Source organism: Hyaena hyaena, unplaced genomic scaffold (genome assembly GCF_003009895.1).
Source record: "Hyaena hyaena isolate Hyena2069 unplaced genomic scaffold, ASM300989v1 scaffold_348, whole genome shotgun sequence".
In the NCBI taxonomy this organism is placed as follows: domain Eukaryota; kingdom Metazoa; phylum Chordata; class Mammalia; order Carnivora; family Hyaenidae; genus Hyaena; species Hyaena hyaena.
This window is the reverse complement of record NW_024080981.1, coordinates 1,296,018-1,302,096: the sequence shown is the minus strand read 5'-3', so window position 1 is coordinate 1,302,096 and position 6,079 is coordinate 1,296,018. Positions and strand designations below refer to the sequence as shown.

The following is a 6,079-nucleotide window of genomic DNA, read 5'->3' as shown; positions in this document are numbered from 1 at the left end:
TTTAATCTTGATGAGGTCCCAATAGTTCATTTTTGCTCTTGATTCCCTTGCCTTTGGGGATGTGTCAAGTAAGAAATTGCTGCGGTGGAGGTTGTTTCCTGCTTTCTCCTCTAGGGTGTTGATGGTTTCCTGTCTCACGTTCAGGTCCTTTATCCATTTTGAGTTTATTTTTGTGCATGGTGTGAGAAAGTGATCTAGTTTCATTCTTCTGCATGTTGCTGTCCAGCTCTCCCAGCACCATCTGTTAAAGAGGCTGTCTTTTTTCCATTGGATACTCTTTCCTGCTTTGTCAAAGATTAGTTGGCCGTACATTTGTGAGTCCAGTTCTGAGTTCTCTATTCTATTCCACTGGTCTATGTGTTTGTTTTTGTGCCACGTATTTTGTTCTTTTTGATTGATTAATCTAAATAACAGAATGTTCATGCTCAGCAAATATTTGCTGACATTCAGGTTTTTTCCTCTTTCTTGTCTTCCTTTCTCATTTATTCTTTTCTATGTTTAATGTTAGGTCTCCAAATATTTCAGTGTTTGAGAAGTAGTATACTATTCACCTTAACATGAATCAGACAGCCCCCTCAAAGACAAAGATAAAGCTCTTTTTAAAAATCTATTTTGAGTAAAACACACTCGAATGTATCATGAAACAGTTCCTCATAAGGCTTCCTTCCTCAAAATATTTTTTAGTGTAAGAAACTGAGATTTTAAAAAAACCTGATAATTAGGGGCAAAGGGTGGGCATCTTGTGAGCTGGTCTTTCTTCTACGTGGCTTTGGTTGATTTGTGATATGACTGGGGTCTGGAGCAATTTTCTTACCATGCTGCTTGTAGACCAGACCTCAAAGCCATCCCCAAACACCCTACATTTGTGTAGTGATGAGGGATACAAACAAGGCTGGCCCTTGGAAACACTGTAATGTCATAACAAAAATCTCTGCATGTCTGGCCCCTATGTCCAAGAGGCCCTGGGACAAAAAAAAAAAATTGTGTTTCTCTTTGTGTGTGAGTGTTTTCATGTCCCATTACTTGGCTCAAACTTCCACCCGGCACCTGGGAAAATAGACTCTGCTGACTAGCAGGGCCTCTCCAAGGAGGCCCCAAACTCAACAGTGAATTTTATGAGAAAGTAGAAGGGAAAGACCAGCAAGAAGCAACAGCGCTCTCATCTGCTCTGTGAACAGAGTCCAGTTTGACCCGTTGGTGTTCTGGAGCCTCTCTGTATGTGTGCTTATAGATCATTGGCAGTTCCCAGAGAGAAAATTGGGGGTGGGGGAAACTTCTGGTTCCTAGACTCTACGGGTGCCAAGCTCCCTCTATCCAGACTTGGCTCACAGGTAAGCGTTCCCTGTCCTGGCCCCATGGGGCTTGGCCACCATCTTATCCTGGTGGGGCTTTTTCCTAGCCCCAGCCAATCTCTTGCCTTGTAGCACACCCGTGGCATGTGTAGGACAAGCTGCACCACCCTCTCCCCTTCAAACCCCTGGGCCTCTTAAAAACAACCAAACAGCCAAACAAAAACAGATAATTCCGGGCAGTCTCAGGAAACTTAACTGGAAACTTAAACACCTTCCTGCCCCTGCCCCTCTAAACCCCAGCTTTATGGAAGTATAACTTTTCCACAATGAAATTTACTCATTTCATATTTAAAGTTGAAGAGTTTGGGCAATTGTATACAGTCGCAGAATCGTCATCACAAAGTATAGAACATTCCCATCACCCCCCAAACCTCCCTCTTGTCTCTTTGCAGTCAGCTCCCTTCCCACACCTCTGGTTGCAGTCAACCACAAACCTATAGTTTTGTCTTTTCCTAATGTAGTATAAATATAGTGTTTTATGTATTGTTTATTTCACTCAACATAATATTTTTGAGATTCATTCGTTTTGTAGCATGTATCAATGGTTCTTCCTTTTTATTGCTGAGTGGTATTCCATTGTATGCACACAACACTGTTTAGCCATTCATCAGTTCATGGGAATTTGAGTTGTTTATATTTTTGACTATTATTGTGAAAGGCTGCTATGAAGATTTGAATATAGGTCTTTCTGCAAACCTAAGCTGTCATATCTCTTGAATAAATAGCTAGGAGTGGTATTGTTGGGTCCTATGTACATTTACCTTTATAAATCACTGCCAAACGGCTTTCTGCTCAGGCTGCTTTTTAATAGCAGCTTTTTTTTTTTTTTCCTTTTTTTTTGAGAAAGAGAGAGAGGGAGCCTGAGTTGGGGAAGGGCAGAGGGAGAGGGAGAGAGAATCTTAAGCAGGTTCCATGCCCAGTGTGGAGCCTGACTCGGGACTTGATCTCAAGGCTGTGAGATCCTGAGCTGAGCTGAAATCAAGACTTGGATGTTTAACTAACTGAGCCACCCAGGTGCCATTGCTCAGGCTAATTTTTTTAAGTTATTCATTTTTGAGAGAGAGGGAGAGAGAGAGAGAACGAGCGAGCATGAGTTGGGGAGGGGCAGAGGGAAAGGAGACAGAATCCCAACTAGGCTCCATGCTGTCATGGCAGAGCCTGATGTGGGGCTGGAACTCAAAAATTGTGAGATCACGATCTGAGCTGAAGTCAAGAGTCACACACTTAACTGACTGAGCCACCCAGGCACCTCATGGCTACTTTTTAAATAAAGAGCAGAGGTGAGTGGGAGGTGGGTAGAATCACTTACAATAAGCTTACTACATACTAATGTACATACTAATGTCCCCATTTCCCAGATGAGGAAATTGAAGTTTAAGGAGATATATTTCCCCAAAGTCACACACCTAACAAACAAATTAAGGAGCGGGAATGCCCAGAGGCTTGCTCCCGCCCTCTCCCACCTCTCTTCCTATCAGTCAATCTGGCAGTTTAGGAACCCTGCTGTCTTGACCTTCTAGACAGCACATTCTCCTCTGTTCTTACTGTGCTAGGGCACAGCAACCATGAGAATTGGCATTTGATTCCTTTTTTCAGAGGAAACAGCTAATGATAAGAAGTAACTTTCCCAAGGCCAACAGCCTTCTTCTTCTATAAGAATGACCCTTTCTTTCCTCCATCCTCCTCCACCCTGGGCTTGTGCCTGGTAGAACAAGGTGGTTGTGGTCCCCAGCCTACAGCAGGGGTGGGGACTGGGAGGTCAGAGCACCAGCATTGGGCCCATGTGTGAGGACACTAAAGGAACAGAACTTTTCCCTTCTCAGGCCCGCTTCATACTGAGGATGCTGGGAGTCGGGGCAATGTAGAACCATCCTGGGTCCTGTCTGCTCCACTTGCCTTAACTTGGGAGAACAGAATGAAGCCCCAGAGGACAAGAGGCACCTCCAGCCTGTGCCCTAGCCAATGCTGGAGGACCGTGGTGGGGGGATGGGTGCAGGATGTAGTACGCAGAAAGGTTATCAAAGAAGCAGCCTTATCCACTGCTGCTCCCCCCCTAGTGTCTCAGAGCCAGCTGTCTACTGACAGGCCCCTCTGCATTTGGTATGTGTGTGTGTGAGTGTGTGTAAAATGCAGGGAAGCCTGAAGAACCCCCAACACACACACACACACACACACACACACACACACACAGATACACATGTACTTTGAACTATGAGATGCAGCTCCAACCTGAGAAATAGCAGGACTGGGTCAAGAATACAGTGACTTTGCCCAAGACAAGGTGCTCGCTCCCCCATAGTGCTCCATGTTTACAGTTTTAAGAGTGCCCTCACCCCTTCCTTCTCTTGATCCTCACACCTCCACCATGAGGCAAGGGTCACTGTCTACATTCCATAGACCAGAGACTGATCTTTGCCGGCCCTGTCTGCCTAGGCTGTGTCCTTCAGAATTGTCCCTCCTCTGTAGCCCCCATCCCCTGGTTGCGCAAAAGTTTTCAGCCAACACTATGCAAGATCTCGCACTCAGCTGCTGCCCTCTCTCCATCGCATTTTCCCCTATCCCTCTGCTTCAAGACTCAGATTATTCAGTAACCCACCAGGGAGCTTCTCTGGCGTGCAGTGCATGCAATCAAGAAGCATTTACTGAGCACTTTTTGAAATTCAGTACAAAAGTGAATGTGATTCAAAGAAGTTCACAGTCTGGGGAGGGGAGTTGGCAGGCTGACATGTAAGCAAATGATGACATCAGTGTGATGAGAAGGACTCTGGGAGAGCTAATTCTTCCTGGCCCAGGAACAAGTGCTATTCTGCTGCCCTTCCAGGAGTTTGGCCAACGCAGGAGAAAGAAACAGCAAGTGTAAAGGGCTGGAATGAGGAAAGAACATGGTGCATCCAGAGAATAGAAAGAAGTTCTCTGTGACTAGACCAGAATTTGGGGCGAGGTGGGTTGGAGTCTGAAGGGACTTGTTAATTCATCTAAGAAGTCTGGACACTTCAGTAGGGTTAATGCGTGCGTGTGTGTGTGTAGTGTGTATAATATATATAGTGACATATGACTGTGTATAGATACATATGAATACACACACACTACTATCAGGTAAAACAATTGTGTTTACATGCTGGAGTACTAACGAATATAAGAGAAAAAAGATGTTCAAGTGACCCTGCTTATTATTATTTACATGAAGTGCTGATGTGTGTGTGTGTGTATATATACATATGTAATTATTATGTAGCATGAGGAATTTTACACCTGTTCTTCGATGTGTCCTATTAAGTTTTGTTTATTTGATTACACACAGAATTCTTTTCCTGAAGTTGTCTTCCTTCTGTTTTTTCTTTTCCTTTCTTTCTACTGTGTTAATGGTCACCTGCCCCTAACCTCAAAAAAGCAGAAGGAACTTTGTCCTGAAATGTTTCCTTTCACTAAGTCTTAAGACAGTTCTTGGAAAGATACTGGCACAGCATGAAGTACACACCTCAGCTGTTCCTTCGGTTTGTGAATTGCGGATTCTGGGCCAGAGTCAGTGAAATTTCTTTTTTTTTTTTTTTTTCCCTTGTAGTATCCCAATTTCTCGCAGCCAACTCTATGTACCCAATAACAGCTCAATTTAATGACATTCGCTAAAGTTTTATCTGGAGAAGTTTCACCTCTGGATTTCCCCTTTATTGGAGAAAAACAATGGGACCCAGAGAAGTCCTGGGACTATGCTTCCCAGCGGCCTCCGCAGGGCTCCTACTCCAACTTCCCTTGCTGGGGCGGCCCCTAGCATCTGGGCCTTGCCCACGGGTATCGTATTTAGAACTACAGCTCCCAGATGCCTCCGAGCGCCGGACCTTTCAAAGAGGGCTTCCCAGCAGCCTCCTGGGTGAAGAGCCCCGCCCCTTAGAGCGGCTCCCAAGGCTCTCCAGGCGTCTTCCACCCGCCTCAGCCATATCACGTGACGCACCCCCGCCAACCGACGCACGGAGGGGGCGGCGGGCGGTGGCCAGGGGCGGAGAGGCCGCAGGGGGCGGGCCCTGGAGGGGGCGGAGCGGGGCCCGGGAGCGGAGCAGCCTGGCAACGGCGGTGGCGCCCGGAGCCCGAGGTGGGTTCGCGCTTGCGGCTGGCCTGGCACTGAGCCGGGCGCTGCGGGGACCTGTGGTGGTGGGGGGACGTGAGGAGGAAGTTGGGACTCCCCGGCCGACGGGTCCCGCGTGTCCTCGCAGCACCCGCGAGCATAGGTTGCGCGGGGGGGGGGGTTCGCCCAAGCGCCTCGCTGTCCCCGCCGGCCAGGGCTGAGTGAGGCCGGTGAGCCGCAGGCAGGTGCCTCCGGTTTTCTCCTGTTCTCCCCGCCCAAGGTCCTGGGCTGGCGACGGGCGAAGGTCGGGACGGGAATCGGGGCCGAGGGGAAACGCTGGGGGCGTCGCGGCCGCTCCCCGGACTTTGCTTCCCCGTCCTGGGGCGGCGAGCGGGCTGGGCGGCCGTCCTGCCTTCCCGGCGACGCGCCTCGCCTGGTCCTCGCCTTGGCCGTCCGCCTGGGGTGAGTGCCCACCGCATCCCCCGCGGGTCCTGCGGAGCGGCCGCAGCCCGGCGCTGGCCGGCAAGCCTCGATGGGCGCTCTCGAACAGAGTTTCTGTGTCACTCACGGGAGGTTTATTTGCTTTTGCAACAGTTGAGAGAAGATCTGAGAAGGAACGGTTAGTTCCCTGATATGCAGTCGGAAGTATGAACAGGCACGAGCAAGC

The 6,079-nt window shown here is 48.5% G+C and overlaps 1 protein-coding gene across 3 annotated transcripts in view; it reads left to right on the top strand.

The window, feature by feature from the left end:
• Positions 1-5,392: 5,392 nt before the first annotated feature.
• Positions 5,393-6,079, top strand: part of MTM1 (myotubularin 1) — a 100,580-nt gene continuing 99,893 nt past the window's right edge. For all 3 annotated transcript variants that reach the window (XM_039249891.1, XM_039249892.1, XM_039249890.1), the window contains exon 1: positions 5,393-5,439. The gene's annotated coding sequence lies outside the window, so the exon portion shown is untranslated. The remainder of the gene's footprint in view (positions 5,440-6,079) is intronic.